The following is a 16924-nucleotide window of genomic DNA, read 5'->3' on the forward strand; positions in this document are numbered from 1 at the left end:
ACCCAAAAGACCTCGAAAAGTGTGTGAACTTTGTTAGTGTAGTGAAGGTAGAATTTATTCAAAATTAAGAGTTGATATTGCATACCTTTATTTTGTGAGTGCAAAACACTTTAACCCTGAGAGATTTGGCGAGAAGTGTGAAAAAGCTTGCAGGTAAAAAGGTACTCTGATGTGGAAGGGTGGTAGAAAGTTTGGTTCGGCAAGCCAGAGATTCTAATAGAATGGTCGACGCAAGTTGCGAATAACATCGGCAGTGTTGTGGAAAGAAAAATCCAGGGTGACCTCTGTTTGGTCTCTTGCATCGCTTGAGGACAAGCAATGAGATAAGTTTGGGGTTGTGATCGGTCACCATTTCTACCTAATTTCTATCATGGATTCGGTCTAAATTTGTTGATTCGGTAACACTTTGATCAATGTTTTATTGTTTTTGTTTAAGTATTTCATGTTTGATTGTTTTTATGTTTACTTTGCATTATGTTTTAATTTAAGTTATTTAGATGCTTTTTATGCCTTTTGTTTAGTTGTGTACAAGTTGCAGGTTTGAACAAAGCATCTTGAGTGTCCAAGCATCAAGGTAGAAGGAAGAGCAAGAAAGAGATGAAAAATTACAAGTCTAGGGGCAAACACGGCCGGCCGTGCTTCAGCACACGGCCCGTGTTGGAGCACAGAACCAATGCCATAGAAAAACCAGGGGACCAACACGGCCGCCCGTGTGCCTGAGCACGGCCCGTGTTGGTGTTCAACAGCTGCCCGTAGAAGCAACCAGGGGACCAACACGGCCGCCCGTGTGCCTGCGCACGGCCCGTGTTGGTAGGCGCATTGGTGATCAATTTTTGGGTCTTGGGACATTCCAACTTATTCCAGGGGCACTTTTGACTTTGTACTACTAAAGGCTTGTATGGAGACTATTTAGGTTTATGTTTTAAGTTATTTTGGAGGGACTTTTGGAATCAGACGATAGAAAATCACTGAAGAGAGAAGATAGCTTCATCAAGGGTTTCGGAGACGGAGAGATTCAACGGTGGACACCATTGAAGATCAAAGTTCCCAATTATCTTTGTAATGTCTAAATTCTTTACTTTGTCTTTCTTGAATATTATGAGAGGCTAAACCCCCCAATGCTAGGGGGGTGGTCCTGATTTGGTTTTGTAATAACGATGAATTTGTGATTTCGTCAATACATTGGTTTATATTATTCAGTTAAATTATGCAATGTTCTTCTTGTTTTCTTTATCGGTCAAATAAGGATTAATCTATGGCTAACAAATACAGGACTGTAGTTGTTAGGGTTTGTGCATAATTTGATTATAGTAGATATCACCTAGGACTAGGGATACCCTATAATTACCACATAATCTTGATTATATAAAAGCTTGGTTTCAATTTAGGTTCCTAAGGACTTAGGATTTAGGTGTGAAGACCAAAGGTTTTCTCACTAAGGACTTAGGAGGAAACACCCTAAGGATGTGGTAACTGAATGTTATGAACTTGTTGAAGAGATCTTAATTCTGAAGTGTTGCATGCCAAATCAACCACTCACCCTAGCATCTCATATATTTGATAACAAAAATCAATTTATTTTCTCATTATTTTACTTTGCAAGGATTTAATCCCCCAAAACCAAAACATTAATCTTTTGTTCAATTGAATCATATTTTACGAATCTGTATTTCCTACGCAGTCCTTGAGATCGACATTCGAGGAATTTCCCCTATTATTACTACAGAGGCAAAAATAGTACACTTGCTATTTTTCCGATCAAGTTTTTGGCAAAAATATTATTTATTTCATATATTTTTATTAGGTTTAAAATAGTATGTTTTAAGTGTTTTCTTAAATACTTTAAATATATATATATATATATATATATATATATATATTCATTTTGTTTTAACCTAATTATTTTGTGAATAATTTTATGATAAAACCCTAATTGTTTAGGTCTTAATTAGGCATAGATCTTTATCTTTACCTTAATTAAGTTGACTTTTGTCAATTTTCAAAACTGTTATCAGTCTCCGATTAAACGGATGATTAAGGTTTTCAAACAACAAAACCTTATATCATTTCAAATCATTTTCAAATTGCTTTTATAGCCAGTACTGTAAAGTACTGTGCCTCTATTAGAGTGTAAGACCCAACACCTTCTTTCTTTTCATAGTTTGTTTTCAAAAACTGTATTTTCAAAATCTTCTTTCTGTTTTCAAAACATTCTTCTGGTATTTGAAGGGCATTATTCCCGGTGAAACTCTTCAGATACCTATGTGACCTTTGTCCATCTTCACTTCTTCTGTTTTCAAAAACCCTTAACTGTTTATAATAAATATTCAACTGTTATCAACAAAACAACAAAAATACTGTTGAGGCTCTGTACATACTTCTTCAAAGGCCTCCACTCCATCCAGGTTAGGCTTTACAAACTTTCAATTTACAGTCTTTGTTTAAATTACTGTCAAATATAAACTGTGCATATATTAGTTTAGAACTACGTTTGAGTGTAAACCCTAGGACAGTTAAACTGTATATATATATATATATTATAGGAATATGGCCTAGGATTGAGAATGTCTTCCCGGTGAAGGCTCTTTCCTAATTAGAGATCTGTAGTTCAAACCACCAAGATGAATTATTCCCGGTGAAACATCTTGGCAAAAACCTTAGAATCCAAAAAAAAAATAGGACATATCCACCCAAAGAGGAATTATTCCCGGTGAAACCTCTTACCCATTTGCTTAGAGCCAAAATAAGTTCAAAACTACATAGCTTTCTCTTGTGCTATAACAAGGACCCTCGATTAGCCTCCTTTTGGGCTTTGTACAAGGACCCACAGGCTTCTTAAAAGCATTTCCAGCTTCCTCTTGAGCTTGTATACAAGGACCCATCAGGTTTCTTATAAACATAGGAACAGGTCTTTAGTTACCTTTTAGCCTACCCTGGTGAGTTTCTTCTAATTTAAACCAAACTTTAGACAAGCTAAGATTGTCTCAATTTTACATTGAGTACACCTTTTGGAATGAGAGACATGGACAGTCTCTGTCACCCTTATCTTCATCAATCTTCCTTAGCAGAGTCTAGGATCCATGTTTGATTATCCTCAGCAAGTGTCAGCCTTCATCTTGGGCTTTAAACAAGAAGTCTCCACTAGATAATCTTTCTGCCTTTCATTTTAATCAAAACCCCTGGAAAGGGTTAGCCTCCAAGTTCAGTCAATAAAGAGTCAAAATCCCTGGAAAAGGTTAGCCTCTAACACGTTCTTTCATTTTAACAAAAACCCCTGGAAAGGGTCAGCCTCCAAAATCAGTCCTTTAAAAAAACAAAAGATTCATTCTCTTAGGAGATAATTTCCTCCAGCTGAGTCAAAATCCCTGGAAAGGGTTAGCTTCCAAAAACAGTCTTTTAATAAATAAACTCTCCAGTAGAGTCAAAAACCAACAAAAACAGTTAGCCTCAACCTTGGGCTTCATACAAGGCACCAAACAATAAAACTCCCCTGTCAAGAGTCAGCCTCAACCTTGGGCATTGTACAAGGCAGATAATAGAGTCTCCCCAGTGAGTTCTTCATCATTCAGTAGCCACAACCTTGGGCTTTGTACAAGGCAGATTAAACCATACTTTCATGTGTCAAAGATTCCTAACACCTAGGATCTTTTCCCCACAGAGTCATCCATACTCAGTTTATTTAAGAGTCAGCCACAACCTTGGGCTTTGTACAAGGCAGAAAATAATGTTTTCCCTAGCTAGAGTCAGCCTCAATTATGGGCTTTGTACAGAACACCAAATAAAAATCCATCAAATAAACACTCTCCAAATAGAGTCAGCCTCAATTCTGGGCTTTGTACAGAACACAAAAATACTCTGTAATTAATCCCCAGTGGAGTCATCTCCCAGAGTTAATAAATAATAATTAATCAATCAAAAAAGCCTCAAGCTTGGGCCTCATACAAGCCAGCTAAAGTCAAATCTTTTATACAGTAGATAGACATAGCTTATCTCTATAGAGAGATATTTTTACTACTCTACCACATTCAAACAAACATTACATTTTATTTCAATTTTAATCAAGTCTCCCATTTAGGATTTTGAAAGGCATGAGCTGGCAGTAAAACCCATACATGTGGTAACTTTCCCTAATTTGGATGAGCATCTTTCTTTCATCTAAGAGGCATTTGACTGGTATACTTGCACATACACAAGTAAGGTCCCCCTCTTGAATGAAATGAATTCAGTTATTCTGTCACTCCTTTAAATGTTTGTGGTAGAATAGTACAAATACCTCTCTGTAAAGATGATTTCATGTCTCTTTATTGTAAACAGAGATTTAATTCAAAGCTTCAACCTTGAGCTTTAAGCAAGGCACCAAAAATAATTAATTTCCCTAGTTAGTTCCCCGAACTACATTAAGCTCTGACTTCCACTAGGGATATGTAGGAATGAGGTTCACAAGGAATCTCAGCGAGCTAATAAAATACCAAAAATAGTCAGTTTGTTTGTCTGTCTGTCTTTCTTTTAAAATCAATTCAATTCCTTCTCCTAATACAAAGGAGAAACTTTCCCAATCATTAGCAATAAACACAATCACAATGACACAGAGAAGGTTCCTGTAGAGTACTACAGATATGTAGGGTGCTTAAACACTTCCCTATATATAACCGACCCCCCGGACTCCAGAATTTCTAGTCTAGGTGAAATCCCCACACTTAGCAAACTCTTAGGGTTTAGTTGAGATCTTTTTTCCCCTTTCCTACTCGTAGGACAAATAAGAAAGTTCGTGTGATATCGTAGGAAGAACTGAAACAAAATTCATCCCACCACGGGCGCATTCTCCTTCCAAATTTCACGTGAAGGGTCTAGCGTGCCGTCCTCCCAAGTGAAACGGGGAGGTAAAGAAAACGACCACCACAGAAAAAATGGCGACTCTGCTGGGGATATAAGTGTTAAAAACCTTGGTTTTTCATCCAAACCAATGGTTGACCTGTTGCTGGTCCAGCCCCAATGAGGAATTAGGGATGCCAAATTCCCCCTCAAACAAGAGAGGTCCTGCCTAACCTCTGTGTCATATCATGTGATTGTTGCATATATATTTGTTTATTTTGTTTATTCTGTATCGGGAAAGGGCTCGATTCCCCCTTGTGGTGAGAAATCCTATACCCGGATTTGAGTGCAACATAATATAGGATGGAGGATGTCTTCCCGATGAAGACCCTCTAATCTTGGTTCACAATTCTACTCTTGGGATTTTCCTGGCTGGTTGTGACTAACTGCGCCACTGCATTCCGAGACTGATTTGTACCAGGAGGACCTAGAAACACATTAACCCCACTTAAAGCCTTTTTAGGACGTAGAGCGGTGATTACGAAAGTAATTGTCACGCAGATACTACACTCAGAGGAAACTCTCTTATAGATACCAATCAACGTATCTTTAAGGTTGAGCAAAATCTCTGAGACCCCTAGAACCCGTTCTACAGGTACAAAAATCCTTAACCTTAGTTTACCATTGGGGCAAGGTTTGCGTTTTGACATCATGACCACTATACCCTTCAACGCCATGTTTGTTTAAAACTCTTGTGTGTGCATTCACGCATTCATGCATCATTCATTAATAACAACCAAAAAAAAAGAAGTCTTTTTCGAGTCGTTTTTCAAGGAAACTAAATAACGAACGTTTTGAACTTCATAGAAAGAGAGAAACAGAGAAAGGACTTAAGGATCTATATCATGGATTATGGAAGAAAGAGAGCTAGGAAATACACCTTCAAGATTCCCCAGGTCGAGGAACTGGGAAAGCTCGGAAAACTGGTGGTCAACCCCCAGGCTTTCAAGGAGAAGTATGGAAAACTTCTGCCTTTGCTCAATACCAACATGGTGGATGGGATCCTTCCCACCTTGGTACAGTTTTACGATCCAACGTATCACTGCTTCACCTTTCCAGATTATCAGCTCATGCCTACGTTGGAGGAATACTCTCGTCTGATTGGAATACCCGTGTACGCGCAAGATCCGTACTCCGGTTTGGAAAAGAATCCTGACGACATTATCATTGCTGCAACTACTCCTTTGAACGTAGTCGACATCAGAACTCATATGGTGAGTAGAGGATGAATTCAAGGATTTCCCTCCAAATTCCTGTTTGATCAAGCTCGGTACTTCGTCAGCATCCAAGATATGAGCGCTTTTGAGGAAATCTTGGCTTTGCTTATCTACGGATTGTTTTTGTTCCCTAACATTAACGATTTCGTCGACATCAACGCAATTAAGATCTTCTTAATTGGAAATCCAGTTCCAACCTTGCTTGCGGATGCTTATCACTCTGTGCATTCAAGAAACCTGCAGCGAGGAGGATTAATCACATGCTGCGCACCGTTGTTATACAAATGGTTCGTTTTGCACCTGCCGAAGTCTAGCACTTTCTAGAACATGAGGGATGGCCTTTACTGGTCACAGAAAATCACGTCCCTCACTCATACAGACATTGATTGGTGTAGTCCTGACAACGACGAAACCAAGATCATCTTCAGTTGCGGAAGTTTTCCCAACATACCCCTTATTGGAACTAAGGGAGGAATCAGTTACAATCCAGCTTTAGCCCGTTGTCAATACGGCTATCCTATGAAAAATATTCCAAGTAACATCCAATTGGAGTGTCTATTCTTCAAGAACATCGACGATCATGGCAACATGCTGAAGAAGGAAATTGTTCAAGCCTGGCGTCTTGTACACAATAAAGGGAGAAGATTGTTAGGAAAACATCTTTGCATCTCCCTGGATCCTTACCTTCAATGGGTACGCGTTAGAGCATTCAAGCTCAGGATGCCATATCAACATCAAGAACCTGTTCCCCTAAGGGAACCAATTTACCTGTTCTCCACCGATGTTGAAAAATTACAAGCGGCATTAAACAGGGTATGCCAAGAAAGGAATGCTTGGAGGAACAAGTATCGAATTGTCAACACGGAAAATGTTGAGATTCAGAACATCCTAAGAAGGAAGGATGAGTTACTTGAAGTGCTCGATCGACAAGTGACACAATCATCACTTTCTCATCATATCCCTCCTGCTTCCTGGATCATCGATTAGCTCACGTCAGAGAACGCTCAGCTCAAGAAACAGAAGAAGATGTTAGAACGTGAAGTCGGCTCTTCGTCAAAGTTTTAGAGTCCTTTCTCTCAGTTTCTATGTATTTCCCTTTTCAAAGTGTGTAAAAACGGCATTTTCGCTTAATTAATAAAAGTTTGATGTTTCATAATGTAATTATGGTGTTTCCTTGAAAAATATTAACTTAATTTCATATCATGCATCGCTTTAGTCGTACGCACTGACACGAGAATTGTCACGGATCTAATAGTCACTTTCCTTTCTCCAGAAAGAGAGGAGGAGAAGGAGGTGAACCAAGACTTTCAAGCTGTCTCATCCATACAACACTCGTTCAAGTCACAAGAAAAGAATGGAAGACTTTGAGCAAGAGAATGAAGAACTCAGAGAAGAGATTAATACTCTCAAAGGTACTGTTGAAAGGCTAGATAGTATGGTAGAAGCCCTGGTAGTTACACAGAATCGACCAACGCCAGAAGAACCACAAAGGACTGTGGTTTCCGAGATTGTTTCTACTCCTATTCCTCAGTATACCATGCCGCCTGATCGACCTTGGGGCATGCCGTATAACTTTATTCTAGAAGGGTACATACCTCCAGCTTCTGAAGCTCCAAAAGTCACCATGGATTTGCGTCCACCGGAGGGTTACAAACCTCTGGAAATTGAAGTTCCAAGAGCAACGGCAATGGGTTTCACACAACAGAATGCTGAGATTCCAAGATCTGCTGTCATGGCTTCTCCACGACCGATTATGCATACTTTTCCCCCGCAGGGCGGACAAGTATATCATCACGCTCCAAGTGAGGATGCTGGCGTGTATGAAAGATTGGACGAGTTCCAAGAACAGTTTCTGCAAATGCAGAAGGAACTCAAGACTCTTCGAGAACAAGATCTCTTTGGAAAAAATGCTGCAGACCTCTGTCTGGTTCCAAATGTTAAGATTCCTCACAAATTCAAAGTACCAGATTTCGAGAAGTACAAAGGGAATTCATGCCCACAAAGTCATCTCATAATGTACGCTCGAAGAATGTCAACTCAGACTGATAATCAACAATTGCTCATTCATTATTTTCAAGACAGCCTGACTGGTGCTGCACTCAAATGGTACATGAACTTGGACAGTTCAGAGATTCGTACTTTTCGAGACCTCGGAGAGGCCTTCGTCAAACAGTATAAGTACAATCTGGATATGGCTCCCGACAGAGATCAACTCCGGGCCATGACTCAAAAGGATAGAGAAAGCTTCAAGGAATACGCTCAGAGATGGCGTGAAGTTGCTGCTCAAATTTGTCCACCACTGGAAGAGAAAGAAATGACAAAAATCTATCTCAAAACTTTGAGTCCATTTTACTACGGACGAATGGTTGCAAGTGCACCAAGTGACTTTACTGAGATGGTAAACATGGGTGTACGTTTAGAAGAAGCAGTTCGGGAAGGACGCTTGAACAAAGAACCAGAATCTTCTATTGGTCCAAGGAAGTATGGAAGTTCTTTCCAGAAGAAAAAGGATCAAGATGTCAGCAATGTCTTGCACAAAATCAAGAAGAAATTTCAACCTCAAGTTGCAGCAATAACTCCGGTTGTTAACTCAGCGCCAGCTTATCAACCTCAGGTCCCGCAACAACAAATTCAACAAAGGTCGCAGCAACCTCAGCAGCAGGTTCGACCTCCAAATTACAACAATTGGGCTCCAAGGTATCCTGCCTTTGACCCCATACCAATGCCATATGCAGAATTGTTTCCAACATTATTGGCAAAAGGACTCATTCAGACTAGAAGTCCTCCAAATCCTACAAACAGTTCCTCACCATGGTATAAGGTTGACCAATCTTGTCCCTATCATCAGGGGGAACCAGGTCACAATATTGAGAACTGTTTCCCTTTCAAGATTGACGTCCAACGATTAGTGAAGAGCGGAATGCTATCCTTCAAAGATACTAATCCAAACGTCCAAGCAAATCCTTTGCCGCAGCATAAAGAAGCTTCAGTGAATTTGATAGATCAACACCCTAACGTCATTCAAATCTACGACATTCTTCAGATAGGGGAAAATCTTGTCAAGATGCACGCTAAACAAGCTGGGTACGGTCATGTACCACCTCACAACTACTTCACATGTGAAATTTGTCCAAAGAATAGTCAAGGATGTGCCGTAGTTCAAGCTGCATTACAAGAACAAATGGACTTAGGATGGATTCAACATATCCGAGTCAGAACTGAGCATGACATCAACATGGTTCAAGGATGTCCAGGAGAATACAAAATCTACAAAGTTGAAGATCTCGAAGGATCGGTGGTCAGGTTCCATAAAACTTTAAATGGACTTGCCTACTTTGGAACATATTTCCACGCTTACAGTAGATGCGAAACCTGTCGAAGAAATTCACGAGGATGTTTGCGTGTTCGCAACGACATTCAGAAGCTGATGGATGACAATACCATTACTGTTCTTGCCAACAGAGAAGATGATGAAGTCTTTACCGTATCTCCTCAAATTAATCAAGTTGAACCAATGCAAGTCAAGTATGACAGCAGGAAGACAGCAGTCGTTCCACTAGTCATCTACTTACCAGGTCCTGTACCGTATGAGTCCAGCAAGGCTATACCATACAAGTACAACGCTACATTCATTGAAAATGGTAAGGAAATACCATTACCGTCTATTGTCAACATTGCTGATGTTAGTCGAGTTACCAGAAGTGGACGAGTCTTCAACAGAACAACAGAAAATGTGGAGAAACATTCGGAGGAAGTACCACATAGGCAAGACAATCATCCGACCAATGCCGTTCAAGCGAAAGAAAATGATGAGATCTTGAAGTTAATCCAGAGGAGTGAATACAACATTGTAGACCAATTACTACATACTGCGTCTAGGATTTCTGTTCTTTCCCTGCTATTGAGTTCAGAAGCTCATAGGGAAGCTCTACAGAAAGTTTTGGAACAAGCTTTCGTAGAACCAAGTGTTACTATAAGCCAATTCAACAACATCGTTGCCAACATCTCCGCCGGAACTAACCTAAGTTTCTGTGACGAAGATCTTCCTGAAGAAGGAGTGGACCACAATCTTCCACTTCACATCTCAGTTGGCTGCATGGGTGATGTACTCACAGGAGTCCTAATAGACAACAGATCCTCTCTCAACGTAATGCCTAAATCGACATTATCAAGATTATCTTTCGAAGATTACCCTCTAAGAAAAAGTCATGTCATCGTCAAAGCATTTGATGGATCAAGGAAGTCAGTTTTCGGAGAGGTGGATCTTCCCATAACTATTGGACCTCAGACGTTCAAAATCACTTTCCAAGTTATGGACATTCCAGCACAATACAGTTGTTTGCTAGGTCGCCCATGGATTCATGAGGCTGGGGCAATTACTTCAACACTTCATCAGAAACTGAAGTTCATAAGAAATGACAAATTGGTAACTGTATGTGGAGAACGAGCTCTGATCGTCAGCAACCTGTCATCATTCTCCGATATAGAACCAAAAGAAGTTGTTGGAACTAAATTCCAAGCACTTTCCTTGGACAAAGGAAAGGAGAAAGCAGCGTCTATCTCTTCATACAAAGATGCAATCCAAGTTGTAAAGGATGGCACTACTAGTGGTTGGGGGCACATTAATATTCCTACCAACAACAAGAACAGAACAGGAATCGGATTCTTTCCGACATCATCAAAAGCTATTCCAGGGATTGAGGTAGTTCTCCCTATTCAAGAAACTTTCTGCAGTGGAGGTTTTCTTCAACCTGTTCAACAAACAGTCAATACCATCGGTATAGAAAACACCGATGAAGAGGAATGGTTATCCTATCTTAACAGAGCAGGATACATCTCCCTACCAGAGTCTGATCCACCTTGCTGTTATCCGACTAAAGGATCTGAAAGTAAGACTCAACCAAGCAGTGATGAAGTTACTGACAGCTTCACCACCAGAAGTCATGGTTCATCAGAAGAAATTCCTCCTATCCCCGAAGAAACTTGGGATACATTAGGAGAACCAAGCGGAAAATTCGACTACATGGTGAAATACTCCGCTCCGGAAAGTTCAAGAATCTCTCTTGAAGATATTGTTCCAACGGGATGGAACAGTGATTTTGAGTACCTCTCTCAGCCAAAAGAGATGTATAACCCTTTCTATTCATCATCAGCATCTGGTGAAGTCTGTTAGAACAAGATTTGTTCTTATCAATTATCTTAGTTTTGATGATAACAATAATATGAATTTTGCTTAAGATAATATGGTACTCTAATCCAATGCAATTTCCCTTTCAGGAAATATATATAAAGAGTACGCATAATTCAGCGCTCAGAAGTTGTATCTCAAATGGTTCAGCATGCAACATCAGAACATGGTCTGGCAAGACATCAGAAGATGGTCGAAGCAGAATCAGAACATGGGTCTATGGAAGCATCAGAAGAACATGAGATCAGAAGCACTGAAGATCAGAAGATGGTATCACGCTCAGAAGCACTTCAAGGTCAGAAGATCAGAAGATGCTATGCACCAAGCTGTTTTGACTCTGATGATATTCAAACGTCGTATTCACAAACATCAGATCAGAAGGAAGTACAGGTGGCAGACTACGCTGACTGACAAAAGGAACGTTAAAAGCTACTAAAGGCTACGTCAGTAGACACAGCGTGAACAAGGCTCGAGGTAGTTGACAAAAGCGTATAACATTAAGTGCAATGCTGTACGGAACACGCAAAGCATTAAATGCATTCAACGGTCATCTTCTCAACGCCTATAAATATGAAGTTCTGATGAGAAGCAAGGTTAACGAATCTGCACCAAAACAACTTATATCAAACTTGCTGAAACGCTGTTCAAATCTAAACTCAGAATCTTCATCAACTCACTACATTGCTGTTGTAATATTTTAGTGAGATTAAGCTTAAACGTTAAGAGAAATATCACAGTTGTGATTATCGCTTTTAAGAAGCATTTGTAAACTCTTGAATAGATTACATTAAGTTGTAAGGAACTAGAGTGATCGTGTGATCAGTATACTCTAGGAAGTCTTAGCAGTTGGCTGAGCAGTTTGTAACTAGAGTGATCGTGTTGATCAGAATACTCTAGGGAAGTCTTAGGAGTGAACTAAGCCTAGAGTGATCGTGTTGATCAGTAGACTCTAGAAAAGTCTTAGAGGGTATCTAAGCAGTTGTTCCTGGAGTGATCAGTGTGTGATCAGAAGACTCTGGAAGACTTAGTTGCGGACTAAGTGGAAAACCATTGTAATCCGTGCGATTAGTGGATTAAATCCTCAGGTTGAGGTAAATCATCTCTGCGGGGGTGGACTGGAGTAGCTTCGTTAACAGCGAACCAGGATAAAAATAATTGTGCAATTTATTTTTATCGTCCAAGATTTAAAGTCACACTTATTCAATCCCCCCCTTTCTAAGTGTTTTTCTATCCTTCAATTGGCATCAGAGCGCCGGTTCTAAGGTGCAAGCACTTAACCGTGTTTAGAAAAGATTCAGGAAGAGAAAAACGCTTCATTTAAAAGATGGTTGATGAAAGTGAAAAGTCTACATCTACACCTGCATCTACATCTGGCTCTGCTGAGCAATACAACGGTAACAATGGTTATACTAGACCGCCGGTATTTGATGGTGAAAACTTTGAATACTGGAAAGATAAACTGGAAAGTTACTTTCTGGGTCTAGATGGTGATCTATGGGATCTTCTAATGGATGGTTACAAACATCCAGTAAATGCCAGTGGCGTGAAGCTGTCAAGGCAAGAAATGAATGATGATCAAAAGAAGCTTTTCAGGAATCATCATAAATGTAGAACTGTTTTGCTGAATGCTATCTCTCATGCTGAGTATGAGAAGATATCTAACAGGGAAACGGCCCATGTGATCGGTAAAATAGCAAGTGTACTATTTTGCCTCTGTAGTAATAATAGGGAAATTCCCCGAATGTCGATCTCAAGGACTGCATAGTAATATCGAGTTCAAGTTATAGATCAATTAAACAAAAACTAATATTGGGGTTTTGTTTGCAAATTGTCACTAAACAGTAATTAAAATAAACAGAAAAGTAAATTGGCTTTTTGACAAATATGAGTATTATGCTAGGGGTATAGTGTGTGATTGTTCCTGTAATAACCTTGGATTTAGATCTCTTCAACAAGTTCATAACCTTTAATTACCGCCCTTTAGATTATTTTCCCCTAAGTCCTTAGTGGGAAAACCTTTGAACATTCATCCTAACTCCTAAGTCCTTAGAGAATTATGATGAAATCAAGCCTTTATGTTATCAAGAGTTAACCGGTAACTATAGGGTATCCCTAGTTCTAGGTGATATCTACTATAGTCTAATCGTACAAAAACCTTAACAACCGCTGTCCAGCTGGTTGTTAACCGTAAATCAATCTTGTTGGTCCGACAAAGAAAGCATAAAAACCTTGTACAATTAAATTAAATAAGAAAACAAATCTATTGATGAACTCAGGAATTCAAAATCATTACAGAATCAAATCAGGGACACCCCCTAGCATTAGGGTTTAGTTACTCATATTGTTCAAAGAAAACAAATTATAAAATAGATACATTACAAGAATTGAGATGAAAGTTGATCTTCAATCGCTTCCGTTCATGAAGACCTTCTTCTCTCCCAAACCCTTGTTTTCTCCAATCTTCAATCGTGTCTTCTCCTAGCCAAAAAGTCCTCTAATTCATCGTTAAAACTCTTCTAAATAGTGCAGACTCACTTAGGTTGATTGGAAGTACCCAAAATGCCCCTTGGGTCAACACTTAATAAAAAATCACAAAAATCAGCAAAATCAGCGTCTTAGCCAACACTGGCCGTGTCAGGCAACACGGGTGGCCGTGTTGGCCTCCTGAACTTAATTTTTCAAAATCACACTCAGCACTGCTAACACGGGTGGCCGTGTTAGGTAACACGGGCCGTGTTGCTCCTTAACTTCAGAATTTGGATTTGCGTTCTTCATGAAAGTTGTAGCCCTTTTCGTTAGCGAAATTTTGCCACCGGAACCGCGTCATTCCGAGTTACGAAGCTCCAGTTATGATCAAAATACTACACGCCTGTCACGATGAGAAACATGCTGAAAATTTCTATATCTCACACTTGCTAACACGAGCCGTGTCAGCCCCGTGAATTTCATCTCTTTTGCATTTTCTTTGCCACGCTTCATCCTAATACGGCCAGTTTTAGGTGACACAGGTGGTCGTGTCAGACCTCATGTAGCTTGATTTTTTCACTTCCTTCGAAACTCTCCTTTTTGTACTTTTTCGCATTGATTTGTCTCGATTTATTCCTTTGAGCCTGCAAACAGTAAAACATACAACCAAAGCATAAAATGACGAATAAAGAAATAAAACACTCAATAACCAAACTTAAACATACTTAAAAACAACGATAAAAATATGTGTGAAAACCACTGATCAAACTCCCCCAAACTTAAACCGTTGCTTGACCTCAAGCGACAATTACAAAAGTTAATGACCTTCAAAGCACACGGTGTTCATACGTGAGATATCTGTCTGTATTGATCAAGAAACAGTTGGTTCGGCATTCACATGACGTGACGAGTTTCGTTACCACATTAAACCTCAAACTCCCGTTTCGGATACCTCTCCAACTATGCTTTGCACTTAAGTCTCTTTCCGATTTTCCTCCTCTTTCATTCGGACAATCATATTAAGGCACTGCATTTCTTATAATAATCATCACCTGCATGAGACGGATCAAGGCTCCTTATTTTCTTTTCCTGGCACCAAACTAGCAGCATTGGCTACTTTTTATTACCGATGAAATTTTCAAACTTTGCAGTTATATATTGTCCTTTTGGACGACGTTTGGGGATCAATCTCCTTTGGGCTGAATAACCGGGTGAGGGTTACCCAACTTAGCGAGCCGATTGCCTTTTACCGCCTTTTCATCATTTGGTGCCAACTTTATATCTCTTTTTTTTTCAACCAGCCATCATGCAAGTGAATCCGAATTATGCCAGACTGTATCAATAAACTACTCGAGAAGTACTTCTCAAGAGACAAGTACTATGGTGCAAATCTACACGTTAGACTCGTATCTCTTTCAGGGAACCAAGGGTGCTTACACAAACCTCTTGTCACATTATTCCGCACTTCCTGTCCTCAAACAATCCTCGCTTCATCTCTATATACTATTCCCGATCGCTCTTTAGGATCAAAACTTCTTCAACAAAAATTTAAAATTTCGGTCAAAATTTGGGAAGAACTCAATGTTTGGTTTTACACATCATAACAAAAACATAAAAAGAAAAATGCAAGAGTAAATCCTCCCCCAAACTTGAACTAAACATTGGCCCCAATGTTTCAGAACAAGCCCGAGAGGGGTGACTCACAGAGGGTAGTGCAACTCTAACTGCAGCTTCCTAGCATTCACCAGAAAGTCCCCCTTTTTATTTCCTGAAACAAAAACAAGCAAACACAAAAAGAAAACTAAGTTGTTAAAAGCATGGGTTGCCTCCCACGAAGCGCTTCGTTTAACGTCGCATGGCTCGACGATCCATTCCCCTTGTTAGGGTGGCATATATGACACAAAGAACACATCATCTTTTTTCTTTCTTTTGTTTGGTAGCAATCCCATGAACTTAAAGTACCGATGATGTTGCTCCCAAATCCTTTTCAGCTTGATTTTATTGAACAAGGCATAAATGTCTTCCAATACTTTGTCAATTTCTTGTCTTTCATCTGCCTTGTTGTAAAAATAGTTTTTGGGGATACTCTTTTGTTGAAAATTTTCTTGTTGGATGTCCACATCTTCACAAATTGTTAAATTTGTGGTTTTATCCAAAACTCGATCATCTTCAAGTTTCCTTATTTCTTCTTCCCCATATTTCTTTTTTACCTCAAATTCTTCTATTCTTACTGCATCCTCTTCATCTGATGTTAAGCATTTTTCTTCTGGTTCCACATACTCTTCTTCCAACTGTAACTTTCTCCAAATAAACCTATCTGGATAAAAGTTAGCTTCCTTACATTCATTCATAAGGATTCTTACCTCCCTCTTATATGCTTTGAAAATTTTAGTCGCCTCTTCCAAGGTGACTCCTGAATCAGGCGACCAACATGCAGGAGATACAGGTGGCAATGTATCAAAACAATACATAGCTACAAAACTCAGACAATTTGTTAGTAGCAAAGTATAGAAGAATTCATGAAGCAAAAATAATCAACCTTTTTTTTTATAATAAAATCAAATTCAAATAAACAAAAACTTAAAACAAAATTTTAGCTGACGAGCAACAAAATTTCAATTGAACTAAAATTAAAACTCTATATTTTGGCAGTCCCCGGCAACGGCGCCAAAAACTTGATCGGTAAAATAGCAAGTGTACTATTTTGCCTCTGTAGTAATAATAGGGAAATTCCCCGAATGTCGATCTCAAGGACTGCGTAGTAATATCGAGTTCAAGTTATAGATCAATTAAACAAAAACTAATATTGGGGTTTTGTTTGCAAATTGTCACTAAACAGTAATTAAAATAAACAGAAAAGTAAATTGGCTTTTTGACAAATATGAGTATTATGCTAGGGGTATAGTGTGTGATTGTTCCTGTAATAACCTTGGATTTAGATCTCTTCAACAAGTTCATAACCTTTAATTACCGCCCTTTAGATTATTTTCCCCTAAGTCCTTAGTGGGAAAACCTTTGAACATTCATCCTAACTCCTAAGTCCTTAGAGAATTATGATGAAATCAAGCCTTTATGTTATCAAGAGTTAACCGGTAACTATAGGGTATCCCTAGTCCTAGGTGATATCTACTATAGTCTAATCGTACAAAAACCTTAACAACCGCTGTCCAGCTTGTTGTTA

Source organism: Vicia villosa, unplaced genomic scaffold (genome assembly GCF_029867415.1).
Source record: "Vicia villosa cultivar HV-30 ecotype Madison, WI unplaced genomic scaffold, Vvil1.0 ctg.004888F_1_1, whole genome shotgun sequence".
NCBI classification, from domain to species: Eukaryota; Viridiplantae; Streptophyta; class Magnoliopsida; order Fabales; family Fabaceae; genus Vicia; species Vicia villosa.